Consider the following 19,490-nt stretch of genomic DNA (forward strand, 5'->3'; position numbering starts at 1 on the left):
TCAAAGGCACAGTGTATCTAAATGAGTAGTTAAAATAAATAATTTATATGCTGCCTAAAAAAGACTTTCTTTACCTGTAAGGACATATATAACCTGAAAAGGAAGGAATAAAATGTTCTTGCCAATGGAAATCAAAAGAGAACAGGAGTTGAAAGAAAAGTGGCACAGGACTAATCACATACACACACACCTGAGATAAGAAGCGGGTTTATTTTCAGGAGTCTGACAAGGCTGCTCTGCACACAGAAGGGAAGAAGCAGCAAGGGAAAGAGGTCAACAGCAATTCCCCCTTGAATGTCATCATTTACATGGTGAGAGTGATACTATGCTAGAATCAGAGCCACAGGCTAGCGGTGTATTTATTCTTTACTGACATAGTGAGCATCCCCTGATCTCGTGAAAGGCATGTTTGTTTCTTGGGAACAGAGACAGGTAGTTTTCCTGTTTCTCAGAGGGGGGCCAGGGAAACTGGCATGTCTCTTTATCTTCTCAAAGAGAGAACAGGGAAACCAGTTCCTCCCCATTGCAGGGAGAAACTGGTTATCTTCTCAATGAGAGAACAGAGACAAGCACTTCTCCAGGCCAGTAGGGTTTTGTTTTGTTTTGTGTGACAAACACAACTTGGTGAATATTTATTTTGAAATTTGAAAGTAAGGGTAAGCAGAAGAAGCAAAAATAAACACAGAAGTCATTATATATATATATATATATATATATATATATATATATATATATATATATATACACACACACACACACACTCACACACAGGTTGTATTAAAACTATTTTACATCTCTATTTCAAAAAATATATCTACTAGATGAATTATAAAACATCTCCAAGATTAAACTATTAAACTATTTAAAGGGAAAAAAATATAGTTTACCCACTGGAATTAAAATTCCAAATTTCAGTTGTATTTTTTGTTGACTACCTTTGTTTTACTGTTTAACAGAAAGAAACTATTTTAGGTCCAAAAATTTTTTACTCAACATTTAATTTCCAAAATAATATAGAATTAATCTAAATCATATAGCAAAGAATTCTGAAATGTTAATGCACAATGTGTCACATAATCTTTAATAATATGCACAGTACCATCTTGTATATTGGTTTCTTTTATGCTATCAAAATCAGGTATATTGTGAACTATAGTTTTGTTCAGTAAAGAAGATATGTGATGTCCATCCATTTCTTTTTCTTTGGTTATTACCTGTTCTTTTAAATTATCTTTGTCCTCATTTGAGTCAGTAGAACCTTTCTGTTTAATAAAAGCAGGTTCCATTTTTGCTTCAGGTTGCTTTGATTTTCCATATAGCATTTGAGAAACATCAAGAGACTCTTGTTGAAATCCTGCAACTGAACCACAAGTATCTATTTCTAGTGCTTTAACTGCTATAAATGAATCAGAATCAGTTGTAGAGGTGGTAAAATGATCTACATTTTCTATTTCAGTTAGAGGACATTCTTCATTGAATTTTTTCCTTTCCTTGAAGCTGATCAGGATTACTACGTTCTTGTACCTCTTCGTGAATTTGAATCTTCTCATCAGTAACCTGAAGAACTTCAATTAATGGTGAAGACAGGGACATTTTCTGTGTGAATGGAGAGCACAGGACCTTTTCAAGAAACTCATTAACATTTTCTTCATTAAGAAACAACTTTTCTTTCAAATAATCTTTGTTTAAACCATAGTACCACTCTCGCCAACGTCCATGCCTCTGTGGAGATTTGGCCAGTACTATCACTGCATTGTTTAAAGAAACACTGATCTCGGGTTCTTTGGTACTTAATTTATTTTCTGGAGCAAACTGTAAGAAGAAGGAATAAACCAAGTCTTGTGTGAAGAAGCCCAGTTTGTTCCAGAGGAGGTTCAGATTCCACTGAAGACTTTGAGGCTGAATGTGCAGCACTTGAATTAGCAAAGTCAAGGATTCCTCATCCTGATTACACTGCATAGGAGGACCCAAAGGTTCCCTGCTCTCGTTCTGGGGCCATTCATTGCTGGATCAGAAGTCTTGCCATCCGGGGCCCTCCAGGTCCTCGCATTTCTCTATACTGATATCTCTTCATGCACTCCCTCTTCCTACAGGAGACTCCTGGTCAAGGGCCAGAGATGAAGTACTAGGGGAGCACATGCCACCATCCCCAGGTGAGCTCCAAGTTCCTGGGGATGACTCCTCCTCTAGGCCTGGCGGCAACACCGAATGCCTACCCAAACCTCGCTCTTCCGGCTGGAGTTCAATCTCCTCCCCAGCGCATGCTGACAGAGACTCCACGCCACCTCGAGGGCACCTGGGCTGGCGATCCCAATGTCTATGGGGGCCTGCTTTCCCCACACTCCCAGTAGGTTTTATCTTGGGCTACTTTCTATTTCTAGGGAATAAGTACAGTATTCATAAATTAGGGGTGGGGAAAAGGAAGATAGCTGTAATTATGCTAACAGGAGTAGCTTATACTTTATCAGATAATATACACCTTAAATTTAAAAAAAAACTAAAACAAGAGAAAAAGGCCATAGTATAAATATATGGGTTAATTCACTGGAAGGATATAAGAATTGTAAATATATAGGCACCCAAAATTAGTGATTCTAAACATTAAAAACAGGTATTAATAGATCTGAAAGGTGATAGGCTGCAATGCAATGATAGTAGGGGACTTTGATATACCACTTTCAATTATGGACAGATCACACAGAAAGAAAAATATAAGAAAATTTTCTATATAAAGTGCATTTTAGAACAGAATAGTTAATTTAACAGCACCTGAATACATAGTCATTTAAAATGCCCTTAGATCATTTTGAAGTACAGATTACATGTTAGGACACAAAACAAGAATTAAACAATTTTAAAAAACTGAAATGATTGCTGCAGTCTGGCCTGGCACAATTCAAGAGCCACTTATCAAGCAGAAACCAACTTTATTTTTAGAACACACGCCAGACCACATGAGCTCTTAAGGAATTCCCTCAGAGCCCAACTGCTACCACATCTTCCCACAAGCCTCTCAACCCTCCGACTCCTCCTGCTATTGAGGCCAATTGGCTGGTTTGCATGGGCGGAGCCAAATAAAGCCCCCCAATGAGCAGCTCCATGGCCTGAAAGGGCGGAGGAAACAGCCCAATAGCATCACCACAGAGGAGCCAATCAGCTGGAAACTAGAAGTTTGCTGGGGCCTCTGTGAGCCAATCATCAGCTGGCAGCTGGAAGTTTGCTGGGGCCCCTTCGGCTGTGGCTCTCAACAAATAATATTGATTATCTTTTCTGAGTAAATGATATTGAAAATAGAGATTGATAAAGGAAAGGGGGTTGGAAAATTCACAATTAAGTGTAAATTAAACACTATGCTCCAGAATAAAGAAAAAAATAAAAGTAAAAATCGAAAGTATGTTTAAACAAGCAAAACTGGAAACATGATATTCTAAAACATGGGATATAGTGTGATTACTTTGTAAAGGAAAATCACTAACAAGAAGTACCTATACCAAAAATGAGTGCCAGGCATGGGTGGTGCAGTAGTGCAGTGGTGCACTCTTAAAATTCCAGAAGCTCAGAAGGCTGAGGCAGGAGAATCACAAGTTTAAAGCTAGCCCTATGCAACTGATATCCTGATTCAATTAAAAAAAATAACAAAAAAGGGCTCAGAATGTCACTTAGTAGCTAAATGTTCCTGAGTTCAATCCCTTGTAGCAAGGAAGAAAAGGAATACCCCAAATAACCTAATGGTATACTTAAAGAAAAAAATAAGAGAGAAAGTGATAAATATCAAGAGTAGAAATTAATGATAATAACTAGAAAAAAGCATACAATATAAATGAAATTGAAATAATTTTGTAAAAATTGACAAAGCTTTAGCAAAAGTTACAAAAGAGAAGACACAAATAAGTGAAATTATAAATGAAAAGGAGACTTTACAACTGATACTGCAGACATAAAAAGTATCACAAGATACTACTATGAATATTATACCCCCCAAAATTAGAAAACAATACATGTTTCAAGAGATGCACAGGGACCATCCCATTTCATGGCAGTGCTAATCCAGTGGATTGAGGTGATTTCCCGCACTCCTTTCTATTGCCTCCTGCCCACAAGGCTGTATCATTCACTTATTTTCAAGTCTCCCAGTTGGAACGGTGCAGTAGGAAGCTTTCAGCTAATCAAATCACAAAACTTACTTTATTCTCCTGTGTCTATTACAGCTTCCCTCTGTGAACTTGAGAAAATCAGTCTTTTCCCTATTTTGTAGTTGTTCACTCCTTCATAATCACTGATAAATGTGATTTTTAATGGAGTCTGAAATTGTCCACACAGTTCTGAGATCCTCAGAGATGTAGTTAAATAAAAATATGTGGTACATGTTAGTGTCCAGCATAGACATACTAATGAAAAGAAAGCTAAATGGGAAATGAGAGTGCCATGGACATTAGGGAGAGTTATTACAAATTCCATAAGTCCCTTTTAAAGTTTAGATTAAGCCTGAGTCTTATTATTGAAAGTGCCTAATCCACTCAATCACATAAACTCTGGAGAGACTCTGACAATACTGGGCCTCTTGGTTCCTTTTTCTTTCTCTAGATACCCTCAAATTTCATTTAGGTTTTTTACAAAAAAATAGTGTGTAGTTCAATGCCTCTCTCTTTTCCATATATTTTACCCTCAAATATAAACTCTCTTCTTAGTTTAAACATTTTATATTAGTAATGATGGATTCACTCACTGTGATATTTCACAATTATTGTTCCTATGAGAAAATGTATTATAAAATCAAGATTCTAGTCTCTTTTAGAGGTAAAAAAGGTGTCAGTTGACACAAGACTGTAAGACAAACTAATGGGCATGCATGCATGATTGCTCACATATGTGTACCCACATACACTCAGTGACATACACACATAAACATGCTTACACACACCCCACTCCCAGTTAGATGCCTATATATATTGAGCTTAAAGAAAATCTCAGCTAGCAGTCAGACTTTGAAATCTTTTTATTTGCTTATGCTTTCAGAGTCGGTGTTGTTTTTATCTTCACTCCTTCCAGGTAATGAAAGAGATACCCACAATTTGTTAATGACATAAAAGCCCACCCCTGGCAAAGCCTTAATATCTGAACAGAGAATTGAATTTTTTACACATCAAAATATAGAAGAATGACTATCAGTGGGGGAAACCTTTCTGTCAGAGGGAGTTTCAGATCATTTCAATGTTTATATTGGCAACTCAAGCATATTGACCTAGCAATGCAAATAGATGTACACTAGGAAATGCAGAAAAAAAAATTTGCACAGAATTGGAAAAGATTTTCTTGTGATCTGAGAAATGAAAATGCAGTTTTCTATATTTGGTAAGCTGTATTGTTATTAAGAGAACCAACATTATGTAAAAAGAAGATAAGCAGAAATTGATTTGAATATTATTCCAGGGCAAAATAAATAATCACAAGGCATTCAACCTTTATAAATATGTGAAAAAATAGATTAATTTTCCTAATTACAAACTTTAATAATGACTTTTAACACATTAAATAGAATAATAAATTGATGGAAATGATAATCTATTAATATATTCTAAGGGACATTAATAAATGTGTCATTAAAGAAAGTAGGAGGCCTTAGAGAAGAAAGGAAAAATTCTGAGTTAAAGTTGAACACATATCTTAAAGACATCCCAAATCTTTAAAGGTTAATATATATTTTGAATCTCTAAATAGAATTAGAGTATACAATATCTTTTCAACTTTTTAAACCTAGAAATTGAGGTAGTAAGAGTTCTGAGGAATACATATATAACTGGATGTTTTCCCAATTAATTTAAACTTAGGGTTAATCTGAATTGCACATTTCATTCTACATATTCCTAGGATGGCCATTGTTGAAACCTGATTATTTTTTAAACACATGAATAAAATATTATAGAAATGCACATAAAGAAGAATTTTGCTATGGTTGGATGAGTGTTCTCCAAAGGTCCATAAGTAAATCTGATGTATGCAGATCCCATTTCTCAGTCTCTGTTAGATTGGTAGGCCCATGCTCCTACCATGATGTGCTGCCATGAATAGAGGTCCATATTAATGGACTTGAACTCCCAGAACTATAAATCAAAATAAACCTTATTTTCCTTCATAAGTAGTGTCTCAGGTATTTTTGTATGCTGACAGAAATCTTACAAATACACCACTATTCTGTATTTCAGTACCTGAAAACTAGATCTCCATTGCTGAGGATTGCAGGTTTCTTACCAGACTTAATACTGGCTAGATAGTTCTTTAAAGAGGCATTACTAGGTGGTCTCATAATATACTGATGAAGTTGCCATGATCTAGATCCAGGAACTTACTTTGTCTTGGCCAATATCATGATATCAACTTTTAAATTTCACTAATTTACAATGCCAAATAAAATTATATTAGTATGTAGTATTAACTCTTCTCTTTATAGATTAATCTATCTGGGATTGATTTAAAATCAGGAGTTTTTTTTTTTTTTTTTTTTTTTGGTGGGCATGGAGTGAAGCTCAAAGAGCTAGCAATATGACCTACATTATGCATAACATCATATCAGACTCTTAGAGCCTTATCCATTCAATTGCAAAGGGGACTCTATTTCCAGGAGTTCTTCAGTATTTTGGCTAAAAACCTCATTTGAGCTAAATCCATGCTTGTAGTTATGACAATGCAGTTTACTCTGCAGAACCAGGGAGAGAAAGGATGTTGTACATAGATTTCACCTGAGCTACATCCTTGTGTATAGTTTAGAGGAACCTATTATTACTCCCTATAACATTTCATAATTTCATTTTATCCCCACATTCTGAGAATATATTACTATCATATCTTCTTACTTGGTATCATAGAACCTGGTAAATTCAAACCTGCTTAAAACTGCTAATTAACCCATGAGACTCTCTCTCTCTCTCTCTCTCTCTCTCTGTGTGTGTGTGTGTGTGTGTGTGTGTTTTCCAGGTGTACAGGAAACACCTATATTTGTTAGGATTTTTTCCAGCCACTGTCAAGAGCGGGAAGGATGACATATGCTGGAAAGATTAAACCTTTGGGACTACTCCACAACTAATGATAACAAATCCTGCAGCCTCCTCATTCACAGATGTGACAACTCTGAAGTTTATTTTATGTGTCCCAGGGGTAACTTGCTTATTAATTGTATCATATATTAACTTCTCCACTGGTATACTTGGGATTGATCCCCAAACAAGATACTAGCATGTCTAACACTACTTGGGTCTCAAGAGTTGCATGGGAACACAGCCTCAGCCAACATGTAACTAATAAATATCCAGTTACAAATCTTGCCTACACTCATAAATGTTTGCCTTTTCCCAATATCACAGTTTGTTTTAAATTATTTTCATTATTTATGCCTGGACTTGTATAACTCTGCAGAAACTCAATTTGCTCATATATTATTGATCAATCAATAACATACAGGGGCTACTCTATCTTTCTTGGAAAAAAAATCATATTTATCTCAAATGAGTTAAATTAACAACTATGGTTTGCTCCACATATAGAGCTCATTGCTTGTGGCATAAAGGAAGGAAAGCTAAATGAAAGAATTCCCAACAGCTTGCAGATTGAACTCTGAAAAATCTCCATTCCTTTTTGCCCTTTGCCTTAACATGGATCAAGTTATTCATTTCTTTTTTCAGATTACACTGCAGTTTCAATATAATATAATTTTATGGTAGATTAATTTGCAACTTTTTAATCTTGGAAAAGGTAAAACATAATTACAGCATCGAATGACTCAGGCACCCACCTTGGACGACCACAGCTCTGTTTACTCATTAGAAAGTTGCATTTGTACTTTCTAAAAAACTGTAACTCTTAAATTTTAACTTCTATGACTCTGTCAAAAATTGTGCACAGTTATTTTGTTAAATTTATATAAATTATTACTATTAAAACCACAGGGACCGATTTGAGTCCCAATCCTAGAATCTAAAATATGCAAGGTTATTTGCATATGTTTGCATTTGGAAATTACACATGTGCTAATTTTAGGCTAATGATGTTTTGAAAACTACAAGATTTAGGTCAGGACAGATCTTCAGAAAGAGTGTATTTCTATTTTATTTTTTGCTTTAAACTTAAACATCTGAATTGTGAATTTTATTGCAATGATTTCTAACATTGACATGAGAGAACAGAGTAAAGTTACATTCTGATTTAAAAGAATTGATAATTTTATTGAATTACCATTCTTTATTGGAGAATAACATTTAAAAAGTGCTGTCTGCCATTGACCAAGAGAGACTTTGACATTTTACTTTGCAAGCTTCAATCTTCCCTCAGAAAATGAAAGATCAACTTTGAAATTGATATTTTCCCCATAGTCTGTAAGTAGAATATGGGTAAGTAAAGGATGGCTTCAAGGAAACATTTAATGACCTGAGAAAGAATTCTTGCAATTAAATTCTAAATGAAGCTCACCTTTAGGCCAGTCTGACACCTGATGGAATGTCCAGGGGCCTTGCTGTCCACTGCTCTCAGTGGTGTTGCAGTCCAAGAAGGCTTTCTGGATACTATTATGTCAAGTTTACCTAACTTCTCTCAGCAAGTACCAGTTTCTCCTATTTTGTTTTCTCAATTATTCAAAGATTTTATCTTTATTTTACTATCTTGCAGTAAAATTACCTTTTCTCTTCTTTAGGAACATCTGCCTGTGTTCCAAGTCCTTTTGGTATATAAAGTGCCATTGATAAAGCTATTTTACTGTATAGTTCTGGACACAGAAAATAAAGAATTCTGAAAGCATACTCAATAATGAAAAGCAATCAGTATTCTAACAGATTTTCTTAATTTTGTTTCAGATAAACATGAGACTCCCATGCACTATTTCCCTCACTGTTTTGTATGCTATAGAAACATTTCAAAGAAGGACTGAAGGAACGAATTTATATGCTTGGCACTCCTAAATCCCAGATTAAATAGCAGATCATTTTATACAGAATAATTATTATATGTATATTTTTTCAGACTATTTCCTGGATGCTACTCATAATTATCTTGCTAATTTAAGCTTCTCAATATCTGTCATATCTTGAATTTTGTCATCAGGTGATTAGCAGAGATGTGTCTTTCTTTAATTGATTTTTACATTTGCTTTACCTTCTCAGGGTTTAAATTCCTGCATATAGCAAAAATTAGGTGCCTGATAAAAACAAAGTTGTACTTACTGAGCACTTTTATTTGCAGATATTGTACTAAGTGTTTTTCACATTTTATCTTACCTAATTGTTGTACCTGAGAAGTCTCTATTTGATAACCACATTTTACAAATCTAAAAATTAAGGTCTCAATTAGGGATTCTTGACCAAGGCTGCATAGATAATTTCTGTACAACCCAAATTAATATCAAATACAATGATCTAAATAGGGAATCTCATCCAGTTTCTCAATTCCTCCGGAGCAAATAATTTAATGGAATATACTTGGAAAATATTAATAAACTAGAAATAAACTAGCTGTCATGATCCTCTCAAAGCTTACAGATGGCACCCTTCCACCATATAAATACACATGAACAACAAAGATTTGAATATGCTCCAGTGTCAATTAAAAGAAAATACAGAAAGCAGAACCCAACATGAGATTTCAAATTTGAAATCATATTTATCTTTCCCTCACAAATACCTTTTCTTTCTACAAACTGGCGTCAACTAGGGTGCTTGTTGACTATTTTCTTTTTCTTTTTATTTTACACTATATTGCAGGTCATGTTTGTCAAACATTTTCATTTACCTCTTATGTAACTGAAATGATCGAATGAATAATTTGTTCTTCACTGGCATATCAGGACATATGGGGATATAACACAAATGTTTCTCAGATGTGCTGCCAAAGTTTAAGCAACATGTAAAATGTAGTTTGGATTTAACTAAAGATACATATGGGCACTGCAATGTCTGTCAGAAAGGAAATGGAGTAAAAACGGTTTCTACAGTTTGCACTGGAGCAGTTTAGGACTTGATGAAAGGAAGAAGTAAAAACTGGTTGATGTGTTTTCAAGCTAGCTCAAAGTAACATAGAAGGATTACTTAGTAAATTCTGATATTTGACAATTGAGTATTTAAGAAGGTATTTATCAGCAATCATCAGTAATTCATAAGTAGAGACCCAGTATTAGAGCAGCCACTGCTTTAATTCAATGATGATTGAGGTTCTTCTATAGGTTCTGGGATGTGGTTATACTGTTGATGTTGTTATGTGGCAATCACCATCACGGGTGGTGATTCTAATCCCAAAAGCTCAAAAACTACTTAAATAGGTTAACTACTTTTTATTTTATATATACAGCTGACTCTAGAAAAAATTATCTTCCATCCTTTTCCTACAGGTGACTTTAATATTTTAAAAAAACAGTCCTCTGAGGCTGCTGCCACTGTTTCCATGTTCCTATTATCTTGCCACACTTAAATCTGACCTGTTGATTAGTAATCCTCTACTGTCATACTAGTTTCTGATGATATCTCAACAGGCAGAACCATTAACTTTTTGGAATAATTGACTACTGGTAGTAGTCTGTTAGCATTACTAAAACCTAACTATATGAGCTCTATAAGTTTCATAATTAATTCTAATTTGCCACTTAGACAACATAGTCAATTTGTTTTTGTGTGCACTGATTCAAAGAAGCTTAGTATCTAAGCTAAAAAAAGATAAAAAGATCAATCCATAAATGAACACATATATTCCCCTATAGTTGGAGAAAAAGTTGATAAATCTTTAGGCCATTATGAAGAAACTCTGTTTCTACAAATTATTAAATGTTGTAACACTGAACAATATTTTCTCAAATATTTGGAAAGAATATGATCACTTTTGAAACATAAAAAAATCATGAAGCATATTGCATGCACCCATCCTTTTAAAAAAATCACATTTGACACTTTTATATGACTGCCTTTCACCTATTTTCAAAGATATTTCTCTTTCATTCTTTTTTATGAAATGCAGAACTTCTCTCCAAATGTGTCTATATTTTTCTATAAGTATAATGTTGTTCTTAACCAAAAGTATAGAATTATATTTCTATGGCTCATCTCCAAATCCTCCTGGTTTCTTTCAGTGAATTTGCTAATTGCATATTTTAGCTATCCATTTTCTTATCTTGGCCTTTGTGACACATTTTACTAGATATTACATTTTCTTGTGTTTAGGTTTTATTTACATGAAACCAAAGTGTGAGTTGGTTTACTCATTGCAGTTTGTATACATGGTGCATAATAAATGCTGAAGTGAAGATTATCTTTTCTTGGAGCAAAACTTAAAACATGTGTTTCTTTGCCAGATCTGCTTTGACAAAAAAGAAAAACATAAAATGTTGAGCAGCATATGGTTTGGTAATCTTTCTATAATCCAATCTTGTTAGCAAAGTGAGATTATATTCTTTGCCTCTTTTTGTTATATATACCTTATTACTATTAAATTTTGACAAGTAAGAGCAAAGAAAACCCCATTTCAATTATTGAATTTAATAAAAGTGTGAGGTGTGATGCCTGTTTGTGTGTGTATATTATAGTTACTACATGATTTTGAACTTTGATACAATATGCTATATATGGCATATAATAACAATACAGATTTATTCTTAAAAATATAGGAAAGAAAAACAATCAAAAGAAGAAAACAAAAATACAATCCCAAATCTTAAAATATTAGTATATTTTTTCAAAACACCACTGTTCTTAAGCTAAATTCTTTTCCATAATATAGTTTCTGTTTGTTTTTGTCTCAGTACTTTTGCTATTTCAAGTTTATAATGTGTCAATACCTAATATTCAGATATCCATGCTACTCTATCTACTTCCCCACCCCACTGCCCATTGCTTTAAATTGAATTGCATTATATCTCTAGAAGACTCTTGTAAAAAATTTTGTGCTATCATCCAACACAGAAAAAATTTCTACCTATGTATTTTCTGTTGCTTTGACTTCCCATTCAAGAAAAAATCCAGATTATACAGATCTTCTTCTGAGAGAAGCACCCACCATTATGTTTTTTTTTATGTTTGCTGACTTGCTTATTATGATCTATGCATCTTGTTCAATGACACTCCGCTACCCCACCAATCTAGGAGCTGTTAGTGTCTCCTCACCTTCTAGTGCAGGCACCAGTCACCTTCTCAGCTATAAGAAATAAGCCTCCTAAACCTAGAAAGAAAGAACAAAGAAAGGGAAGGAATTGAGAAAGACAGGAAAGGAGGAAAAAATTAGGCTGGGAGGGAGGGAGGCAGGAAGAAAGAGGGATTTCTTCTAATATCGTCACCTTTCCAGTTTTAGGTTTTCAACCCACCCCAACCCATCACCAGCACATATAACTTAACCAAGGAATCTTTCTAGCCTTGAAAGAGCCTTAGTCTGACAGATGGCAGCAGAGTGGTCTCTGAAATCATAGCTGTAATACCGAGAGAAAACCTGAAGGTTTACACTCTGCATTGTCTGCATTCAGAATCCACTCTAGTTTGATCAATAATTACAATGATGCTGTTATTTTTAATGTTTATTTTTAGTTGTGGTTGGACACAATACCTTTATTTAATTTATTCATTTTTATGTGGTGCTGAGGATTAAACCCAGGCCCTCCCACGTGCTAGGCAATGTTACTTAAAGTCTTTGTCACCACATTAAAATGCACAAAATTCTATTTTCTAAGGTTATCATTGTAGGTAAAATGTGAAGAATAAATTTGCAAAATCAAATAATTTATCTCTCAAAAGCTTCTGAAGAAATAATCTAGATTTTTTTCATTATAATATAGTTTTGGTTTGAAAAAAAAGCATTATCCTGATGAAAAAATTCTAAGATCTAATACTTCCTTTCTGTGAAATGTTTTTTTTTTTTTATCAAAAGCCTTAAAATAAGATAAAGGCCACATGTCTGTTATTGTATTTTTTCCTCATTTTTATATTGGTGCATTATAGTTGTACACATTGGTGGGATTTGTTACAAATCCATACATGGACATACATCTTTAAATGTCTTACTGAGCATTGTTTGAAAGACACATTCAAAAACTCAGTTCTTTCAGTGATGTTTTTGTCACACTTACTGTTTATTATTTTATTAGGACCAGAAAACTATTAAGTTATATATTTTCGTCCACTAAAGATGCATATTTTTCTCTCTGGAAAAAAGAGATTGTTTTATTGCTATATATTATATTAATCAAATTTGTCTCTAACTTAGCAATATGATTCAGCATCCTTTCGAGATGGATGATAAAAACTACTGTTTATAAAGTTCTCAAACTATTGTACCATTTTGCTAGTTTACTTTTCTAATAGCTAAAAATCTTTGACATAGTTTCAGATTTTAATATTTATTTTTTAATTGTAGTTGGACACAATACCTTTATTTTATTTATTCATTTTTATGTAGTGCTGAGGATTGAAGCCAGGGCCTCGAATGTGCTAGGCAAGCATTCTACTGCTAGGCCACAACTCAGCCCTTATTTTCAGTTTTTTATTTGTATGAGATTCACTTTTTAAATTTTTGAAATTATATTTAGTATTTATATTTTAGTTTTCATGTGTGTCTATGTGCACAAAATGACTAAATGAGGTTATTCAAGCAGTATTAATAAAATAATTCTATGTTGGTTTTAATTCTAAAAGGGTATACATGTAAGTATGTATGCATAAATGTACATGTATATTTATATGTTAAGAATATTAATACCTTTTATTAAAAGCCTACACAACAATTAATTTCTGAAATGTATTTGCTGAAAAAATATTAAACAAAATAAAACATATAGTAGTCATTCATCATGTAAAAAAGTGGTTTCTGATTTTTTTCTGGCTTTACAAATGTTAATGTGACATCATTGTATAAACTTAATGGATAGCTTAATTTCCTTTGAAAATATGGACCTCAGTAACAGATATAATTGAGAAGAAATTAATGTTTCAAATATAAATTTATTTTTATGGCCCACTTAGTTCTATAACAGGGTCTTAGGAACATTTTTATTTAAACTAAGATTACTAACAAGTAATCTTAGTTCAGGATTTTTTAACATTAATAGAGAATATAAATGGCCTTAGGATGTATATTTCATATTTATTCCATTGTTTAAATTATCATCAAATATCCCAATAATCAAAGTTCTGTTGGCATGAAAACTGGTATAAATATACTGGTTAAATGTACTAGCTCTTCATCAGTTTTTCCTTCACACAATAAAAATTCTTCAGTATTTGCTTGTTCACAATCTTTCTAGTTTATGGCAGTATGCTATTTAAAAAGTAAGTTGATCCACATGTGAAATATTAGCCAAACAGATTTTAATAATAGATATTTGAACTTCAAATTTGGTATGCCTATTTTATAAAAACAGAGTTATATTGATATTGTAGTAGTGGAATAATGTTGGAGAACCTGATTCTAGACCAGCACTGTCTAATATGGTAGACACTGGCCACATGTGGATCCATGTATACAAGACCAAATTAATTAAAATTAAATAAAATTCATAATGTAGTTCCCCTTGGTATTAGCTACATTTCTAATGCTCAATATCTTTATATTGTTTCTGGGTATGATGTTAGACAATGTAGTTATAGAAGATTTTATTCACTATGGAAAATTCCACTGGACAGTTCAGGTCTAGACTTCTGACATGTGGCATGTTTCTTTCTCTTTTCAAATATTAAAGATAAATTTGATCTGATCTATCTTAAAAAGTATGAGATTGGACTAATAAGAATGCAAACTACAGATTCTTAATGTATTGAGCAGGAAATTACTATATGAATTACACATTTATCTCTGTACTAAGTACACAAAAATTATGTACTTATTCCTAGATTAAAATGTATAGAATAAAATTCATTCATTCATGAGACTTCTTAAAATTGTTTCAATTGTGAATGGTAACCATTTTAATATTAATTAAAATTAATAAATATTCAAAAAAAGAGACATAGTAATACATTTTAGATTAATTCAGAATTCACTTATTACTAACGCCCCCACCCACCAAAAAAATTAGAATATGGATAATTTATCCAATGACATATTTTTTTTGCATACTGCACATTTTTTTCTAATTTTCTTAAATATTTGAATAATTTCCATTACTGGACAAAAGTTGGTTATCCTTACTTAACTAATGACTACACAAACCACCACCAGAGATATAACTGCAAGAATAAAAGTCAAAATCAGCTGTTGTTCCAGGCATATTTTTATCTATTCATTTCTAATCATAGTCAGGTGAATTAAACTGAAAATAATTGCCATAAAGTAATTTAATTTAAAACATTTCAATATTTAAAAAATGAAAAATAAATTATCTATTATTTCCCATCTAGGCATTTCACATGACATCACTCCTGAAGCTTAATCATGTTTTAATCCTTTTGTAAATCAAGTTATGTTTCATTCATTTTAATGGAATGAATGTAGAAACCCCATAGAATACATGGACAAGTCATCTTTTGTATAAATTTATGGACTTATTGTTTGATATTTAATAACAGGGATTTGCATTAAAAGTAATACAACTTTTAAAAAATTGTTTTTAAGCAAATTTAAGCAGTCAACACAAAGTGTGCCACTTGATTGAAAAACCATGGGAAGACAGAGAAGTTACTGATATGCTTTCATAAAAGAGGTAAGCCCACATTACATGTGAAGGCAAAGTTAACTTGGGTACTGATCTTGAGATTCTGATTATAAAAATGCTGTTTTAGGAGACAAGATACATGATGAAATGACAATAAATTTTATTTATATCTCATATGTATCTCATACATACATGATCTCTCATATTAAGAGAGCTTAACCAAATAGTATTAAAGCCAATTATTTTAAAAGGGGAAAATATAAACCAAAATTATGATATATATTTTTCATTAAATTATACCAACTTAAAAACTGCTTCACATTTCAAATCACAGATGAAATAAGGAAAGTTCATAATATTGTCTAATTACAGTAATCAAAAAATTAAGTTCTAGGTCTGAGAAAATGATTTTATTTCTTGTAAAATACATCAATTCTAATCATCTTGCATTAAATGCACTGTGATTTTTAACCATATGTTTGAAATGAAACAAAAATATATTACCTGGAAAGATTTAGTGCTAGTATAAAAGACTGGTTAACCATAAGAAGATTTGTCAGTATAATTAACTACATTACACAGCTGAGGGAAAAAAGAAAAATGTGTTTTCATTTCAGAAGATATTTAGAAAAAGTTTATGATATAATAGACACTAAATTTGATTTAAAAAATAAAATCTTGGTAAACAAAAATATATGGTTATCATTCTAACCTTATGAAATATATTTAGAAAAAAACATACAGTAAATATCATGTGAATGGTGACATTTTAGATGTAGTACTATTAAAGCAAGAGCAAGATAATTGTGACTGTTAGGTTCAGTCCTGTACAAAATTGTACTGGAAATCCTTGCAATAAAACAAGATAAGGAATAAGGGCACAAGAAAAAGAACAAAAAAGCCAAAAATATTTGGTTTTCTTTAGTAACAAGAAAGGAGAGCAAATTTCTAGGACAAAAGATGAATACACAAAAATTAATAGCTTCCCAGTAAGGAGTGGAAGCTAATCAGAAAAAAAAAATATTATAACAACAGGAACCAAAAAAATTAATAAGCAGGACTTTCGTTGTGAGGTTTAAAAATATTGTTGAAGGACATATAAGAAAACCTGATGTCAACATGCCCTAAGTTCACCAATGGGGTGAACTTAATTATAACTAATTGTCCATTAACTGTTCTGGAAAATTAATGCAATTCAAATGAAAATCCCACAGGATTTTATATGCAACTAGAGAGCATATATTATTTAATGGTTTAAAGACAGACAAAGAATCTAAAGAAAAATAAATATAAAGTCCATAAAGACCCACAAAAACTAAAATCTTGTCACCTGACCAAATTAATAACTGTCACATGGAAGAAAAGAAATGTAAGCACCTTCTTCATAACAAAATTAAATTTTCAGTGCTAAAAGAATCTAAAATGTGAAAACTCTTAGATGATCTCATGAAAAGGAAAAAAAATCTTAAGCCTCAGAGATCATAATCATAACAGAAATATTAATACATACCTTCACCTATACTTCTCAATAACTTTTGTAGACAGATATTTAAAATTACAGAATTAGTTTGAAAAGTCAAAAAATAGATTTTTGCTGAGTAGTATCTATAATCAGAAGTTTTCTATTCATTGAGAATTATTTTAATAGGATAGTCAAGCAGACTCTTTTCCTAGTATCTGTATTTTCTACACAGAGCCTGGCATGAGAAGATTAATACATGTCTCCTGAATGAACATTGGAATGCTTAAATAACTATCAATTATCATTTATCAAAACTGCAGATGTGAAAGAAACAGGGGTAAAGCTGAAACAACATTGCCCTTATAATTTACCCTGGAAATTGCTTTTATGAATAAACTACAGATAATAACTTGTTTACTTGTCATTTGTCTCTTTCTCTTAAAATTGAAAGTCAGAATGTGAAAATGCAGCCCTTTCTTGGCAATATAATGTAGCTGGCTTCCTAATTAATTACTTCAGAAGCTGAAGAAGCTTTCAGTAAATTCATCTTCTTTATGACTTTTTGTCAGTATGTATTGACCTTTTAACATTCAAAACACTTCCTATAATTTCTGCGTCAGTAACAGTACATGATATGCCACCATTCTTAGTAGAATCAATATTCCATTCCATCTCTTTTTCATTAAGTTTACTGACTAGATATGAAGAGCATTGTTCCTCAACATTGTAAGGAGGTGACACCTCTCTGCAACCCCAGACCAAAATTATATCAGACTACACTTAGAGGAATGACTGAGTAATTCCATGAACCAAAGTGACAACAACCAAAAATCTTTTTAAAAGAAAATCTTATTTGTCTTTCAGTTCATATGATTAAAAACAACATATAGGCCAGTGTTTCTCAATGAAGGAGGGAGGAGTGAAAGACATTTTGCTGACCTCCACACATATGCGTTCAGCTACGTCTAGAGACATTTTTCACTCTAGCAATTGTGGAGGGGCACACAATTACTTTCATCTTTTGGAATGCTTCTAAACATTTTATAACTCACAGGACAGTTCTGTACATCAAAGATATTCTCAGGAAAAAAGATCAACAGTGTTAAAGTTGAGATACATAGATGTAGAGAAACTGAGTGCCTAATAAAATGTTTCTCAATCAATTTTATATTTTAAACAATTCCCTGGTCCTCTCTGCTTGATTCCATGTAGTGATGTTAGCAATACAAAAACACAGTATGATTATTAATTACAACTAACTCTTCCATGGCTACCAGATAGAGTTCCTGTGGTGTCCTCACATCCATCACTTAATGATCAAGTGTTTACAGCAGATAAGCATATATTGGCTTTTAAGTTTATAAGACTATTATATAGAAAAGATTTGATTTTATATAAGCTCACGTAAAAACAATGATTTATTAATTCTGCTTAAAACAGTTGTTATTTGGATCAATATGAAGTTTAGAATATAATGAATCCTGTGTCAATACTCCCATTTCATCAACACTACAAAGTTATTCTGAGGAAAGATTATATTCATCAATTTTCTTTCTAAAAATAAAATATATTTTTCTTTCTACAATATTAAGTCTGCATATCTCTGCCAAGACACTCCTATCCACTGGACAAATGCTATTTTCAAAACAATGTGACTCCCCCTGCTCCAGAACACAAAAGTAATCTTTCACAAAACTGGGGATGCATCAGTCAACTGTTCTTGCTCACAGAAAACAATTACTTTTTTGAACAGCCATTAGGTTACAGATAGAGGCATTCCTGTATCATTTTGCTGAAATAATTGTAAACATGGTCAAACTGGACATACATAGACTATGGCATTTCTTTGCATTGTTGTTTTAAGACAAATGAGGAAAACATTTTAAGCATGTTGCATGTTCACAAAATGATGCCAACATTGTAATTGTGCCTCATAATTTCCATATTTTAACAAGTATTCCAAGAGAAATATATGTAAATGATATGAGCACACAATTCAAAAACATGAAATATTAATGGTTAACAAAAATGGTTAAACTTCATCAGTATTCCAGAATATGCAAATTAAAACAAAGACTCTACACCTATAAAATGATCAGAGCAGAGTAGAATATATTCTTTCAAGTTTCTAGTGCAGAAATATATTAAGACCCTACTGTCTACATGGAATGTCCATACAAATGAATATTTGAAAAGAAAATTTTAAAACCACCTAATGGACAAATCTTTTATTTTTATAGCAAATATCATGACATTGAAGGATTTTATATGACATTCATTTTCTGGTAGATGGGCTACAGTGAGAGTGCTCTGTCAATATGGTTCAAATATATTTTCTAGTTATGTAGAAGTTTAATTTGTTAGAGATTCTATAAAGAATGGTGTGTTCTTATAATTTACTATAACAAATTAACTTGTCACATAGGA

At 32.4% G+C, this 19,490-nt stretch overlaps 1 pseudogene; it reads right to left on the reverse strand.

The window, feature by feature from the left end:
* Nucleotides 1–1,019: 1,019 nt before the first annotated feature.
* Nucleotides 1,020–8,726, reverse strand: LOC144373381 (protein kintoun pseudogene; annotated as a pseudogene).
* Nucleotides 8,727–19,490: the final 10,764 nt, after the last annotated feature.

This window comes from Ictidomys tridecemlineatus, unplaced genomic scaffold, assembly GCF_052094955.1.
Source record: "Ictidomys tridecemlineatus isolate mIctTri1 unplaced genomic scaffold, mIctTri1.hap1 Scaffold_38, whole genome shotgun sequence".
Lineage (NCBI taxonomy): Eukaryota > Metazoa > Chordata > Mammalia > Rodentia > Sciuridae > Ictidomys > Ictidomys tridecemlineatus.